General features: G+C 40.0%; 1 long non-coding RNA gene across 2 annotated transcripts; it reads left to right on the forward strand.

Annotated features, from left to right (window-relative positions):
• The first annotated feature begins 6,801 nt into the window (after positions 1-6,801).
• On the forward strand, positions 6,802-10,552 carry LOC145448766 (uncharacterized). Of its 2 annotated transcripts, XR_013918016.1 has the most exons (4): positions 6,802-7,253; positions 7,502-7,652; positions 9,304-9,499; positions 10,371-10,552. It is a non-coding gene; the product is annotated as an uncharacterized LOC145448766 (long non-coding RNA). The 2 variants fall into 2 exon arrangements; XR_013918015.1 differs by lacking the exon at positions 6,802-7,253 and having other exon boundaries at positions 7,408-7,652.
• Positions 10,553-16,404: the final 5,852 nt, after the last annotated feature.

Consider the following 16,404-nt stretch of genomic DNA (forward strand, 5'->3'; position numbering starts at 1 on the left):
AGACACATTTAGAGATGTGAATAAAATAGCAGTCGGTTGAAAAGTAACAGTTAAGCTTCTCAAGTATAGCAGTAGCAGTTATATACCTGCTAACCCAAATCACAGTCAACAGAATAGCACTAAAGCACATATCCTTGACATTCAATAGGCTATATTTATCCCGGTAGTTCTCTGGCATGTTTGATTATTTGAGAAACGAGTGCCACTACATTACAGTCTCAACCAGACCACCACATCACACTAAATAACAGTGCTTATCCTCAGCCAGTCAGCCACCACCCAATTTCAACTGAATGACATTCGGTTACAGAATTAAATCCTATTTGTCATGAAGGGCATAAGGTATAGGCGCTTCTGTAAATATGCTCCAAGAATGGATTTTCTTCAATCTTTGCAGTAAAAAGAGGCTAGGCGACTCCGTATGATAATGACTTCAATCCTAATTAATTGTTAGTGTAAAGTTTAGATTTGATATCGGCGAGTTTAAAAGTAAACTGGTACATTTGCACTATTTCGACTAAATTAGCGGTTAATTGTGACGTAGGTTTTGCCTCCAATATAACTGCTACAAAGTAACAGTTAAAAACCACAGTTAAGGTTTCGAAAGTATAGCAGTTCGTAAAGTCTGCTACTTCAAAATATCGGTTAAGCCATAAAGCCCATCTGTAAGACACATGCGTGCTAAGCGCGCCAAATACTTGCAGTCGATTCGACTCGCTCTGATGATCAGAGATTGGCGGGAAACGATATATGTCATGGTTTTCGGTCCTTCCTTGAAAACGTATTCTACCTACTTTTTTCTGTAACTCATCCCTTGCATCTGTGTGCATGTGCGATGTGCAGCTGAAATAATATCGGCTTAAAATGGGGGATTTCCCGAAAATTCGAGTGCTGCGATTTTACTTAGCCTACTAAAATGCCACATGCGCCAGGGTTTAAGCAGTTGTTGCGGTTTGGGTTGATGCAAAATCTCACTGTAGATATTTTTCCGAGTTCAGGACATCATTTTCATATTGCACACTACCTTATAAATCCTAAAACTTACTTACAACTTTGCATCATTGTGCACAATTCACCATGTAATAGAATGCAAATACACAGCGACATTGTAAATATATTATAATTAAATGAAACGTAAGCACATAGCGAGGAAATGGATAATAAAGCGAAACAACATAACAAAGAAACGAATTAGTTCAACAAAAATTCCAAAACCAATCAGGTGGATGAATGGAAAGAATATTGAAACTTTGAAATCCTTGCCGAAGATCTTCCACGGCTTGTAAGAGACTGGCAAAATTTCATCATACGCGCCGCCGTATCGTTAAGTTCTTGACCAGCGCTTGTCCAGAGCAGGTGAGCCCTAGGGGTGTTAAAAAAACGTTTTTTTCAAATTTCATCGGCTTTTGTCAAATCGTTAGGATACCCAAAAAAACGTAGCCCACCAATTATTTTTGTGGGGGGATGACCGCGCGGTCATCCCAAATTCAATTCAGATGTACATTCATTCGTAGCATTCATTCAGTAAAATTTCAAACACAGATTGTCATTCGATCACACATTCATATAGCCTACCCGCATACAGTCATCTCAATTTCAATTTATTTTCCAGGATTCATCATCGTCGTCGATCGCTCATTCGTCATCATCCTTGCGTCATCGTGTTTCCGTCATCAGCATTCTCGTTCGCCATCCTCCATTCTCGTTCGCCATCTTCCATTCATGTCTCCGCGTCATCATCGTTCTCGTTTGCCATCGTCTAATCGAGTCTTCAGGTTTTTGTTTTCCAGGGTTGTAACCAAGTCACAGAAGGCTCCGAGTCACAAGTCAATCCGAGCGAGATAGTGTAATGGTTATGCGTCCGGCTTCTCGAGCGGTAGGTCGTGGGTTCGATCCCCGGCCGGGTCATGCCAAAGACTCGAAAAATGGTATCCTCAGCTATCCTGCTAGGCGCTCAGCAATCACGGATAGCATGGAGGAGAAAAAAAAAACGGGGGCGCAGACTAGATGACCTCATGGGGCCGTATCGCAACTCCGTCGCCAAAGCATCTCGATGGTGCAGGCGAGAAAGAATATCATATCTCTCTCTCTCAATCTCTGTTTTATACTTTTGACTCGAGTCAAGTCGAGTCATTTTCAATTCACCACCGAGTCAAGTCCGAGTCCAAGTCACCGAGCAGAGGTTCGAGTCCGAGTCATGGTATTATGACTTGAGTCGAGTCCAAGTCATTAAGTCCATCAAACATCTGAATTACCGGTACCTACCTATAATATTTATGCTTGAATTTTCTAGGTATATAAGTCATATAGATACATACCTGTAGAGCACTGATTCGTAGGTTACCTGCCGTCATACTGGGATTCTGATTTTATAAAAGTTGGTGCAAGAATGGACATTTTCAACTTGATGTTGATTATTGGAGCAAAATTTGATATTTGAGTGCAATTATATACCTCGAATTCAGTGATAAAGATTATTAATCGTTGAAACCAAACGCAGCTTGTTTATGTTGGCCCAGAGAATTTGGCTAGCCAGACCATATTGATAGAATATGGTCACAGTAAGATAATATTTTCGGTTATTTTACATGAACTTTTCAACAATTGATTTGATGTGTCCGGTAAAACAGTTGTTACTCTGCTTTCGAATAAGACCTAAATTGCTGGTTTCAATATTAACTGTGTTTGTCAAAGGCTGTAAAGGTAATTTCTTTTCCATGTTAGAAGTTTGTTTGTGGTGTTCATGGTGGTGGTTCGACTACACTGGTCATTTTACACCAGGCCGGTTCTTATTATTATTATTCCGTATCTGCCCGATTACCAGTGAACTAGGCACTTGGTGAATTCGGCCGCACAAACTCGGCACTTGGTGAATTCGGCCATGGTAGATCTCGTAGCGGTAGCCTACCGGTCACCATGATTGGTTACTGGAGTGTTTGCTGGTGAACTTGGCACTTTGAGTGGTTGTCAATTTTGTACGGGGGTCAGGGCATGCGTAGACATATCAATCTCCCAGAAAATCAGTAAATTCAATCCAAATTCTAATCCGTTCAGAAAAAAATATATAATCCTAATCCGATCCAAATCCGACAAAATTTCACAAATCCTGTTTTTTCAAATCATAATCCTAATCCATGCTCATCTCTGCTATGGGGGTTGACGAAGTGCTGTTTCGGCCTTGCCTGGATCAGTGCTTCCCGACATGTTGACTTCGCAGTTTACAGTTAAAGGCTTGTTAAATCCACTTTTTATAACTCTGTTTGGTGATATCGAATGGTTCGCATTTATAATATACTAATTTTCGTCATTTTTAGCAGTTTCTGGACGTGTTTTCAAGTAGGGGAGACCGAGGACAATTGTAACACTTTTTGTATTTTCCAACATTACGTGTTTTTCTCGTTAAAATTTTACTTCCAAAGTTCCAAGCCAACAACTCGATAGTTGATATAAAAACTAAATTGGAACTCAATCAATAATCAATCATGGAAATTTTTGGGTCGCAAAAATTGCTGCTCAAATGTTACAATCGCCCCGTACCCAGGGGCAATTGTACCACCCTTGCGGGGCAATTGTAACAGTGTTATTTATATCTAAACACAAACGAAATGAACAACGAAAACGGAAGAACAAGTTGTAATATTGCATGAAACTAAAGGAAGAGACGTTTGAACGCTTCCAGGCTACGCCCCATCGCAATCATGGCATCTGAATGCAATATCACCCTTCGTGTCTTGTTCAAGCTTAAATAGTACAAGAGACACATTCATTCCATCATCTCTCTACACCTCTTCTACCAAGGTTCTGTTGTTCAGCGTACATAATGGGTTGGTCATTCGGTCATCTGCGAAGGTGCGAAACCGACCTATGGCTAACATATCTTGGTTGAATGGACCGATGATAGTATAGCAAAACGAGGACGCAACATTGTGTGGCGTCAAAGCTATAATGACATTCTTATGTGCTGTACAAAATTAAAATAAATTGTTCACATCAAATATCAAAATGTATAAGTGGGCCATGATCAAAGTCAGAGGACGAGAATTCAGTCATGACCAAATAAGCTCGACACACCAAAAGACGATCAACATGAGAAAGGGTGGTTGAATCACGAAAATAACCGAACCGTCAAATTCACATCACCACTATTGTATGGCCGTTTCGACAGATGATCATGTTAGAATTGGTATCGCAAGGTAGTAGCCTATCTGTTCTGGTGAACTTCTGGCTGTTGCAAGATTATTCTGCAGTAGATGAATGGTAATAACCACACATGAACGAAGATCGACATTCAGAATTGATAACATATTGTAACGGGGCAAAACTAACAGAGTGTTACGATTGCTCCTGACATGCTCGACCATGATTAGTGTCTCAGTATGGTACCTTCCCGGCGATGCAAGTCCTATTCCTTCTATCATCACGGTAGACTATATAGTAACATTGCTCCAGCTACATATATTACGTTGTAACTACCCAGCAAACACAAAACCGTAAAAGGATCATCCGGGATCATCTCGATTAGGTTCTGATTTTCTAAGTGTCGGGGGAATGTCTAAAATACGTAGTAGGGTTGTCTTGTGGTTATATTCAATCAGAATAAATTCCAACTCGGTGTTGTTCCATGGCATGCGTTAGACTTCATTATATCGCGTTGTTAACCTAATAATGCGAATTTTCTAACGCTTGCGGGTATGTCTAAAAGACGTAGAAAGGATAATGTTTGTGTTACATTCAATAACGGTAAATTACTATCCGGTTTTATTCGATCTCAAGCGGTAGCTTCGTTATATCCATTAGAAAACAATGTTCTACCTTCGTTTTATTGCGTGAGGATGTCACCGGTGTTGAATATTCGTGTTGTTGCTCTAAGGCCGAACAGTTTCGTTTTCTTCTGATATATATGATCTTCATTAGATATATATTCGCTCTTTCGGTAATCTCGTATGTTCAACGAGTATGGATAATAGTTTTATTCAGAGAATAACTAGATAAGTGAGATGTTGTACGTTGAGGGATATGATTATCGATGCGTGACTTCTAGAATATATCGGCGATTCAAATTTACGTCATCGCGCGTGACAAAGATTTGACTCGAAACAGGTAGCAGCCAGGCATAGTTCGCTCTTTCTGTATGGCAAATGTCGTAAATATGTAGGAATTGTGACTGAATGAGGTAGCGGGTAATAGATATATATGCAGTAGCATATAGCTTATGGGGTATTTCGAATTGCCTGTAGTATATGACGCCTAGAGCTGTTTGACTTTCTTCAAACCAGGCGTAGACATAACTGTAGAAAAGTCTCAACGTTTCCAGGTTAGAATTATAGAGCTAAACCGTTTTTTCCGAATTAGATTACAATTATATTACTGGCATTTCGCTCTAATTTAGTGAAATTAGACCACTAGAATTATCTAGTTTTCCAAGTCGCTTCAAACATCTGAATTACCGGTAGGCCTACCTGCTATACCTATATCATAATATTTATGCTTGAATTTTCTAGGCCTATAAGTCATATAGATACATACCTGTAGAACACTGATTCGTAGGTTACCTGCCTTGGTACTGGCATCCTGATTTTATAAAAGTTGGTGCAAGAATGGACATTTTCAACTTGATTAATGGAGCAAAATTTGATATTTGAATGCAATTATACCTCGAATCCAGTGACAAGATTATTAATCGTTGAAACCAAACGCAGCTTGTTTATGTTGGCCCAGAGAATTTCGCTAGCCAGTCCATATTGATAGAATATGGTCACAGTAAGATAATATTTTAAGCTATTTTACATGAACTTTACAACATTTGATTTGATATGTTCAGTAAAACATTTGTTATTCTGCTTTCGAATAAGACCTAAATTGCTAGTTTCAATGTTAACTGTGTTTGTCAAAGGCTGTAAAGGTAATTTCTTTTCCATGTTAGATGTTTGTTTGTTTGTGGTGTTCATGGTGGTGGTTCGACTACACTGGTCATTTTACACCAGGCCGGTTCTTCTTGTTATTATTCCGTATCTGCCCGATTACCAGTGAACTCGGCACTTGGTGAATTCGGCCGCACAAACTCGGCACTTGGTGAATTCGGCCGTGGTAGATCTTGTAGCGGTACCAGTCGCCATGATTGGTTACTGGACTGTTTGCTGGTGAACTTGGCACTTTGAGTGGTTGTCAATGTTGTACGGGAGTCAGGGCATGCGTAGATCACACAGTCACGGCGTGATTAGATCACAGATTGCGTAACCGCGGGGAAATAACGCGACACTCTTCACTTGGTGAACTCGCACTTGGAGGAATTGACACTAGAACACCTTCGCATTAGAAATGCATTTAAATGAATGAACAGTATCAAAAAGGAAATTTAAACGTGTCGTGGATCTCGTAATCTTGGGATCCTTCATCCCTGTTATCGAGACACCCTAACCCCAGAGTGGAATCGTCTCTCCAAAGGCAAAAAATAGTTTATTTTGACGTGATCATGCGAAACATTTGTTGATGAGGAACACTGGCTTGTGATCGATAAACGAAGAAGCGCCGCTTGATGTTCCACAGCTCCGATCTCACATACAACGACAAGACCCATCTTCTCAAAACTTGCACGACACAGGCCCGTCACTCGCGCCATCGATTCCAAGCAGACCGCGCGTGGTCGGTATATGAGCGCTGCGTCATTTCCTGCGGCTACGCAATCCGTGATCTAATCACGCCGTGACTGCGTGATCTACGGATGCCCTGACAACCTTACAAGATTGACGAATCACATGATAATACTATTATTAGTTTATTAATTCATATTAATAGCCGAATTCACCAAGTGCCGAGTTCATCGGCAACCATCTGCCCACTTATAGCACGGCCCACTCCTAGACTTTTTAAGACATGGCTATGCGGATCAGATGGCGAGGAGGAGCCTAGATAAACGGCCAACACTTCGGTAGGAATTATGGAGTCGACGTTTCAGGCTCGAAACCGCAATTCATTGGTGTTTAGCTATAATGGAATGTACCACTACGTTACCTCGCCATACCTTGTAAAATGGGACGGTAGCATTTGGCATTTCGTGTGGCAATTGACTTTTGTGTGGAAAATTGTGTTCGTTTTAGAACTTATCCGAAACTTTTATTCCGCCATAGATTGTATATGATAAAACGATATCGGAATTGATCCTAGAAGAATTCCAAAGCCACTCACCACAAAGGAGGATTTAAAGAAGTTTGATGACATATTGAATGAAAGCAAAAGCCTTTGCAAGATATATGGTATGTTGAATCTGTTTTGTTATTTTTAAATACTTTGTTGTGCCGATAGCAGACGGTATATATATGTGTATATATGTGGAAACTATCAAGGTGTCATGTTTATTATTTTTTAGAAATTCAGTCAGTCAAAGTGGACGATCGTATTGCTTGGATTATATTTCGGCTTATTTTAGCATCTTTGAGATGCAACTCTGAGCGTGGACGGTCATGAACAGTCAACTAATTCTGTTCCTATATTGACATATCAGACATTTGCACTCGTACCGTTGGCGGCGACAATATTGGTCAGTCTGCAAGAAGCATCATGAAGAAGGTTGCCAGTCTGATGTAATTATAGCAGAGTCGGAAAGAATGGGAAATACACTTTCATCAACCTCCATTTGAACAAGATCACATATAGTAAGAGACATTCATGATATCCTGCAAATGTGACTGTGTTCTTTGTCTAGTCACCCCACTCATGTAACTATTGAGGCTTCATGCCAGGGTTGTAACCAAGTCACAAGGCTCCGGGTCGCAAGTCAATCTCACTTTTATAGTTTTGACTCGAGTCATTTTCAATTCACCACCGAGTCAAGTCCGAGTCCAAGTCAGCGAGCAGAGGGCCGAGTCCGAGTTATGGTATTATGACTCGAGCCAGAGTGTAAGTCATTGTGTTAGCTGCTCAGTTTCCAATTTAAGTCTTGTTAAACAAACTTATTATATTTTTTTGTGATATCGAGTGGGTCGCATTTATAATATACGAATTTTCCTCACTTTTAGCAGTTTCTGGCCGCATTTTCAAATACCAGTATCAATAGGCGGAATCCCAATAGCGATTTGCTGTACTATTCTTTGAAATCATCATGAAATGTCGGTCATGGCCGTCTGAGTCTCAAGTCATGCGCAATGAGTCGAGTCATTTCCGTACTTTGAGAAGATGACCTGAGTCAAGTCGAGTCAACAGAAAATCGTGACTCGAGTCTTACAACCCTGCTTCATGCAATGAGCATTTACTTTGAAGATAAATAGTAATTAAATAACTGGTTGGTGGTACAAAATTTTAATACTGCTTTCAAAAGTACCTTCATGATAAACGTTATTGAAACCCGAAGAACTTTTCGCGTGCCAATTAAAGAGCTGCCGGCACGATAAAGGAAGCAAAACAGAGTTGAATTCAAAACCAGATGGAGAATTAGGACGCATTAATGTCGAATTTAGAAATAACATCAATGGAGCCAGAGCACAGCAACAATGCAGTGTATAACAACGGTCGCGTAAAACAGTATGAAGCGTGACACAATTCTGTAATTATTTAATATAGTGGTGCCCACCGTAAATACTATTTTATTCAAATCCAAATTTTTCGATGACAATAACTCCGCTTCCACTTGTTTGAATCGAACCAAATTTGATGAACATCGTTTCTATACATAACCTAACACTTTCATGGGGTGAACAGAAAATTTTCAATTTTTTTCCATTTCTTTTTATATAATAAATATAAACTTTCTTTTCCTGTAGCAATGCGGCTACTGGTTGGAATTGAACCAAATTTGGTGTGTAGGCTTGAATTAGGTAACCTAACAATTTTATCAAGTAGCCAGAACGATTTGAGAAAAAAAGTCATTTTTAAGAGCCCTAATGTCCATGTCAGAGAAACGTTTTAGGGTAGGCCTACTCTCATGTCTCGCAGCGTTCTCTACATAATTGTCAATTGCGATACAAACTGTACTTGTATTGGTAAAGCCATCCAACTTCGAATTGTAAAATGTTGGGAGTCTTGATATCAAATTTTTGAAAGGTGCACTTTGAGAAGATTTCGGAATCTGTCAAATTATACAAAAAATTTTAGCAAATTTTTTGACATATTTCATCTATTTGGGACTCGATCAACGTAAAACAATTGGTAATTATTTTATACAATATATTGTATTTGTAGTTGAAGTATAGTAATAATTCTTATGGTTACCGCAATTGTAACGATTCACGGCCATAAGTGGAATAATTAGAATGATGTAACTTTCAAATTGTCATGCATTTTGCCACAACATTGCTCTCAATTTTCAAGGTGCTGACCATTGGAGGAAGAATCACCCTTAAGCCGGGAATTCACGATCCGTAAACGCGGCCGACTGTTTCTCTCCTCAAGCGGAAGCGACAGAGAAGAGGAACAAAGAAAAAAAGGAGCAGAAATAGCAAGAGTGTGACAAGTCGCGTCCGTTCGCTTTAATGCGTATTTCCATCCGCCAAGCGCGTAGTAGTAGGTGGGAAAACTAATGGGCGTTTGGTTAGCGGTTATATAAGGTTGACTCCAGCGCTGTATTTGCTAAATGTTGCGGTGAAATAGGGGTGGTGTCATTTGGTATCAATATTGACTATTAAAAGACCATTTGTTAGTGGTCATGGATCTGTTCGGCCAGTATGCAGTAATTTCTGATGGTCACTTCCCGGCTTCTGTTCTCTAACCCCTCATGATTGTTATTCTGCTTCTAGTAAGGCTGTCAATTCTAATGTTTAATCGTATCATTTGTCGGAGGTTTCGCTCGCTTTATTTACAATGTTTTGCTTTCTGCTAGGTCAATTACTTTCCTGGCTGAGTATCGCTACAGCCTAAGAAACTGCACTAATTCTCATTTTAATGTCTTGCTGGTTATCTTGCTGTCAATTCTAATAATTTGCTAATGTCTATACCAGTGCAGCCACTCAAATGTTTTGTTCTCTGTACACAATATTGTTAGGTCTTCAGCTCTCCAGGCAGAGTATCATTCCACTTTCTAGACTTGGGGGTATAGATTCATTTGGATTGTTGAATTGATCATTTTTGACAGAATGTGAAGAAATTTTAGTCAAGAATTCTTTTTGTGTTAGTGGCTGTTTTCAAAGATTGCTGAAGTAGTCATCGTTGATCTTGATAATCAAGTAGAAGTGGCGATTGAAGTCAGTTCTCTAGTCATATAATAATAAAAAATATAATAGAAAAACTTGAAAACTTGAGTGGAAATAGTTCAGAATCAAATCCATTTTAGTAAGTATGGGCGAAAAAAATGTAGGAGTCATTCGTTACACGCTACCTCTGCCATTTTCGCAGTACGAATGTCTTAGCTATTAATCGTCATTTTCATTTTATTTCTGCAGGGTGTTGAAAAGAAAAGGCTGCATGGTTATTTATCCAGCTCATCAGAAGATGAAACCTGATGATACGGACTGTTTTCAGTTTCTTTCTTCGGGCATTCGTTCGTTTGTTCGTTTCATTTTTTACCACGGCATGATTGCCAATTCGTTTAAAATTAAATTATCACAAATGTGATTAATATGTAGTAGATAATGTGGTGTGTGTACGCAGCCGTGATCAGGTTATGCCCAGTGGTAGAAAACAGGTTATTATATCAGGATCTTCTTCTAATGTAGGATCTACATTCTACTCACCATGTTTAAAGGCTGTAGCATCTGCATAATATTTACATTATTGAAGGACATGGAAAAGACGTTGAATTGAGTCGACACAAATTCCCCTTTCTACGACCTGCCGAGATCTAATATCTACTATATCGGCTCGGCTTTTCTACATCTTTGGTCTGTACTGTGTTTACTGGGTACTTGAGGTACTATTCGTCTAGACAAATTATTCCAGACCAGAAAAACTTTACTCAAGGGTCAAAAATTTCGTTTTTGCAAGTTATTCCGGGGTTTCGCATCGTAGCTCAACGTAACTCTCGGTATAATAGGAGAGATAGGCTAACTACCGCATGCGCACTTAAAATATCAAGCTGATTTCTCCATCCTACTAGCGGTGAGGTGGATTGTTACATTTTCCCCTAGTTACATTTGTCCCCGGTCTCCCCTACCAGTACCAGTAGACGAAATCCCAATAGTGTGATTATACTGTACTATTCCTCGAAATTGCAATGAATCGTCGGTCTTGGCCGTCTGAGTCTCGAGTCATAAGACTTGGTTCGAGTCATTCACAATGACTCGAGTCCAAGTCGAGTCAATGCACAAATTTACTCGAATCGAGTCGAGTCATTTCCGTAGTTTGAGAAAATGACTCGAGTCAAGTCGAGTCATCTGAAAAACGTGACTCGAGTCGGACTCGAGTCGAGTCATGACTCGAGTCATTACAATCCTGGTGTTTCCGGTGTCTGTTTTCCCTTTTAGATTAGGGTTTTTTCTGCTTTATCTTCGATGTTTTTCAGGGTGTCGATATGTCTCCAGGTTGGCGATTTTCTTATTCATGTCGCCAACTTCTGCAGGATATTTCGGGTCAAGTTTCTTTTTCTTCTTCATCGTTTTCGGGTTTTTTGTTTCCAATGTCTAGGTTCCATTTGTATTTCAGGATGTCGTTTTTGTAGATCGAAATCAGTGCTATGGCAGCTTCACTCGTCGTGCCTTGATGTTGCAATATGAGCTTCGGATCTCTAAGTCTGATGTTTTATTTCTAGTTTTTTCAGGATGTCCTGTGTGAATGTACATCGCCCAAATACATGTTGGATTGTGTCATTTTCAAGCTGACACAATCTGCATTTGTGGCTTTCTGTTTTTCCATTTCTAATTTTCAGTAGATTTCGTTTTTTCTTTGCTTAGCCGAATAGGTATCCTTCACTTGCTAATCTAAAGTTGATAATTTTCTAGTCGGTTTTTAGTATTGGTTCATCCGTGATTTCTCTAGGGTGAGCTTTTACCCAGTTTGGTTTCTGAACTGTTTGGTTTTCATGAAAATATAGTTCAATTTATTGTATATCTCTTTGAATTTAATTTTCTGCCAGTCCTCCTTTTCTATGTTAATTTCTTTGATGAGCTCTATACGTGATCTGTGATGTCCTTCTCTATCTTTAGCTTGAGTGGCATGTCATTGGTGTTGAGCTCACCGTTTATTTCTCTAATTTTAGTTCCTAGGTAGTACATCTTTATGTAGTGCCACATTTCTGTCGGAGTATCTTGTTTTGCCATTTCTTTGTATTTGATGATATGGCAAGTTTCAGATAACGGTATTTTCAGTCCCGCTTCTGTCTTCATTTTGATCAGAGTTGTTCTCTTGATCGTTTCAATTCTTTCAGGCAGATATAAGTATCTGAGGAACCGGCCTTCAATTTGCTTTTGTATATTTCGGGGCACCTTCTTTATTCTTGCTGTGTACGTTATTTGGGTGCACGCTAGACTTTGTAAGACAGTTTTCTTCCCCATCCAGGACAGGTGCCTTCCCCTGTAGCACATAGCTCTATGAACGCTAAAGTGAAGTACCAGAGCTGCCTTTTATACTCATAAATATACTATGCATTGGCGCAGCCTTATCAACGTCCTGGATCAGACAATGTGAAGTAGCAGAGAAATATTCCAACACTGAGCTGCTGAGGAATGCAACTGATGTCTCCGTGGGTGAGATTTTGGGAATGGCGACTTTGCAATCAGTAAAAACTTCGAATCAAGGTAGAGAGACATCGCTATGCCCTGCATAACAGGGATAGATTTCGTGAAATTTAAATTGGTCCGACAAAAAATACATTTAGATATGACACTCACTCGATAAATATATTTACCCGTATGCTACCTGTATGTCAGTTTATTTTGCTCTTCGTGGTCGTTAATTTCAGTGCGTGAAGTACTCTATTTGAAAATTATACCACCATCCTTTTGACGTGGCTATTTCAATGAAGTGGACTAAATTTCCAGCTAATCTGAGTCATATCTTTTTCCATTTACTGGCGATTTCTTCATCCAAATTCCACCATCGGCCCTAGATCAAAACAAGGGGACAGGATATCCCCGCCTCTTCGGGCATAGCCTACCTGGAACACGATTTTCGGGCATGTCGGTGTGACGAAATTGGTCACCGTAAATACTATTATATCATAAATGACAGCAATTTCAATTTGACTGTCCTCGGCATCTACTGGTTGGTATTGAGTCAAATTTGGAGACCGCGAGGGCGAGAAGACACACCAACAGAAAACATACTACAAGCCGTGTCAGGAAAGGCCCAAAAGAAAAAGAACGCAAGCCTGCGGCAACACGCGATAATATAAAACGCGCGCGAACGATATTCTATATCAGGGGTCGCCAACTCAAAATAGGTCGCGGGCCACTTTTCCAAATTCCTGGAGGCCGCGGGCCGCATGACATCAATATCGATATAAAAGTAGGCAACGCAGCTCAACAACCACGTCTGATAACTCTACGTTATTACAACGCTGTGCTTTCTAACATAGGCGACGGTTATAGTCACCACAAAAGAACTAATATTTTATTGAACAAACACAAATACAACAAAAAGTATCATGATCATGAATGTCATTATATTTTGAACTATGAGCTGTACACGATACCTGACAATGACAACACTCTTTAGCCGCTAAAACAGGGGTGGCCAACATTTTTGTAATTCACGGCCGCATTTCGCGTACTCATGTAGCCTGCGGCCGCATACCGGTGGTTAGTCGTGATAAACTAGCTGGGGCCAAATACCCACGTTATCATGTCCATTGCCGGTACACTCCGAACTAATCTATATGCACATATCGGCTTACTATGCGCACCAAATCGTTAGTAGTTATGTTGTAAAGAGCCACAGAGAACCAAACTATAGTCGCGCGAAGCGCGAAAAATTTTTCATGTTCATGAGTGAATTTCGTCAATAAATATTAGTATAGTTTCACATATTACTATAAAATATTTATCCTTTCTCGGCCAATGTGATCAGATTCCCAGATACAGCTGATGCAGGGGGTATCTGTGAAAACTTAGGGTTGTTATTACAAGTGTCGACAGCCGCATAATTTTCCTTCTACTGCTGCAGATTGGCCACCCATGGATTGAAGAATCAATATTGGGGTTAGCTATACACGGTAGGCCTACTTGCTAGACAACTATCTCCTCGTAAAGCATGGTCTTTTGGAGCGCCCGAAGTCGTTTTGCAGGCGTCTCGGTCTTGGCAGTGGTGGGCCATTGCACGTCAAGGCAATATGCCCATTCGTACCAGCAAGTTCTTCATCCATGGAATGATATTACCATGCCGAAGCCGTATCAACTAGTGAGTAATAGTGATAGTGGGCACATAGAATGGCTCACTTTGAAAAACAACAACATTATGTTTCAACTGAAATCAATTTTAGCGTTTCAACATGATTTACTAAGCGTTTTTCTGAATTTTTTTCAAATCAGGTCGCGGGCCGCAAAATAGGACCTCGCGGGCCGCATGCGGCCCGCGGGCCGCGTGTTGGAGACCCCTGATTCTATATGCATACATGATGCTAGGTGAAAATACTCATAATTTTGACTGTACTGAACCTAATGTAAATGCCTCCTGAATAGGCTACTAATTTCTCGAGTAACACTATAATGCAAATATAGATAGCAATGTCTAGAAAACCCTATAATTTCGAAGTAAACCAACTTGAAAAAATTGATCAAGACTTAGAAATCACAATATGTATGATATTGCATGACTCTTGCCATTGTCTTCATCGTGAAAATTCGACATTTGTATGCAATAAATTTTTAAAAATTGGCAACCTGACGATTGGACAACTAAGCCGATGAAATTTGAAAAACCAGCATTTTTGAACACCCCTAGTGAGTACTCATGAAACGCGGATCACTATTAGAATTAGCAGCACCGTAACAGCACTTCGTCAGTTCCCCCCTAAACCTTGGTTATGGGCCCCCAATAGGGTGGTAAACCGAACATCTGGGGGGCTTCACCCCCCGACCCCCCTCAGGCTATATAACCTGCTTGCCACTACTTATCATCTGCATTTCGGTCCCGTTTAGTGAGAGTGCTTGTGTCGTCTAAACGCGCGAGCCGCGAAAATTTTTTATAATTCATGATTGAATGGATCAATATTATCGGGAATTGCATATATATTGCTATTAATTTGTATTTTCTTTCTGCTCACTTCATCAGATTTACCGGTAGAGCTGAGTGAGGCGTGCCGGAAAAGGTGACCGACCGCTATATATAATCTTCAGGTGTATTAGTTGGTATATGACTCCGTTACATGATGCTATTTCGTAACCGCCTATGTCAGATAAGATATTGAAATAGCCCAAACGTACTAAACTAAAAGACTACACGATTTCAAATTGGCATTTCTTTACTGCCAAATAATGTTCCCTCGAGATGGCATTTGTCTTGCGGGACATAAATTTCCTCAAAATACTGTAGGATTTATGTTAATTCACGAAATAATTTTGGGCCCCCTTCGAGCTTCCCAATTGGGAGGCTTATATGGGGTGCGGCATTTACGGTCCTGAGGGTTGCCATATTTTGGAATCGAGAAGGAAGGACACTTTAACCAAATCAGAAAAGTTAATAGTTGATAAATACTGAAACAGCCGATATCGCTATTTTTGCTGTAACATTTTGTTGAGTTGACTAAAAAATGGTCATCACTTTCGTTCGACTCCCGATTTACACACTTTTCACTCAAATTTAGTGGTGTTTGGTAAGAAAAAGGTCGTCACTTTCCATCGAACCACGAATTTCCCGCTTGAACGTCCGTCTTTACTATTAGCCGTCATTAATGCTCATTTTCATTCGAATCTGTCCATTATTCTAGCTGTAAATCTGCAAAGGAGGACGAACTGGCTAAAAGGAGGACATTTAGGCGTCCTCGGAGGAACTGAAATAGGGGGACAAATCCTCCTAAAAGAGGACGTATAAATACTAATCTATAATCGAAATTACCAGACCACCATCTAGCTCAATGATTCTCCGACTCTACCCCTGGCTACGCCTCTACACTTATAGGTCTATGTACACTCCGCTGGTTATAAGCATGCCGCAGAAGTAGGCTACCTATTCGACATGTCTGAGCTATGAGCCTCAAGACAACAAAAAAAAATCATCATGGTAGGTGAGAAAGATTTTAGGGTAAATCAGGGGCGCTGAACTCGAAAACAGCATTTGCTCTATTTTTTAAGATATTACCGAATTTGAACATTATTATTTTTTCAATTTATTCAAACTGATAGCAAGCATAGAAACCGTTTTTTCTTCACTATGATCAATATCAGCATAGGCGCCGACTTTTATTTTTTTACAAGGTGGCGAAGTCTTGTGACGTCATAATTGTTCCATATCGATGACGTCATTGTCGCACGAAAACGTAATTTACTACATGCCGCTGGTGTACGTGCAGAGCTGAACCATTCGCGTGACGTTTAAATATCGGCC

The sequence above is a fragment of the Botryllus schlosseri genome, chromosome 10 (assembly GCF_051294905.1).
Source record: "Botryllus schlosseri isolate E-star chromosome 10, Bs_hap1, whole genome shotgun sequence".
In the NCBI taxonomy this organism is placed as follows: domain Eukaryota; kingdom Metazoa; phylum Chordata; class Ascidiacea; order Stolidobranchia; family Styelidae; genus Botryllus; species Botryllus schlosseri.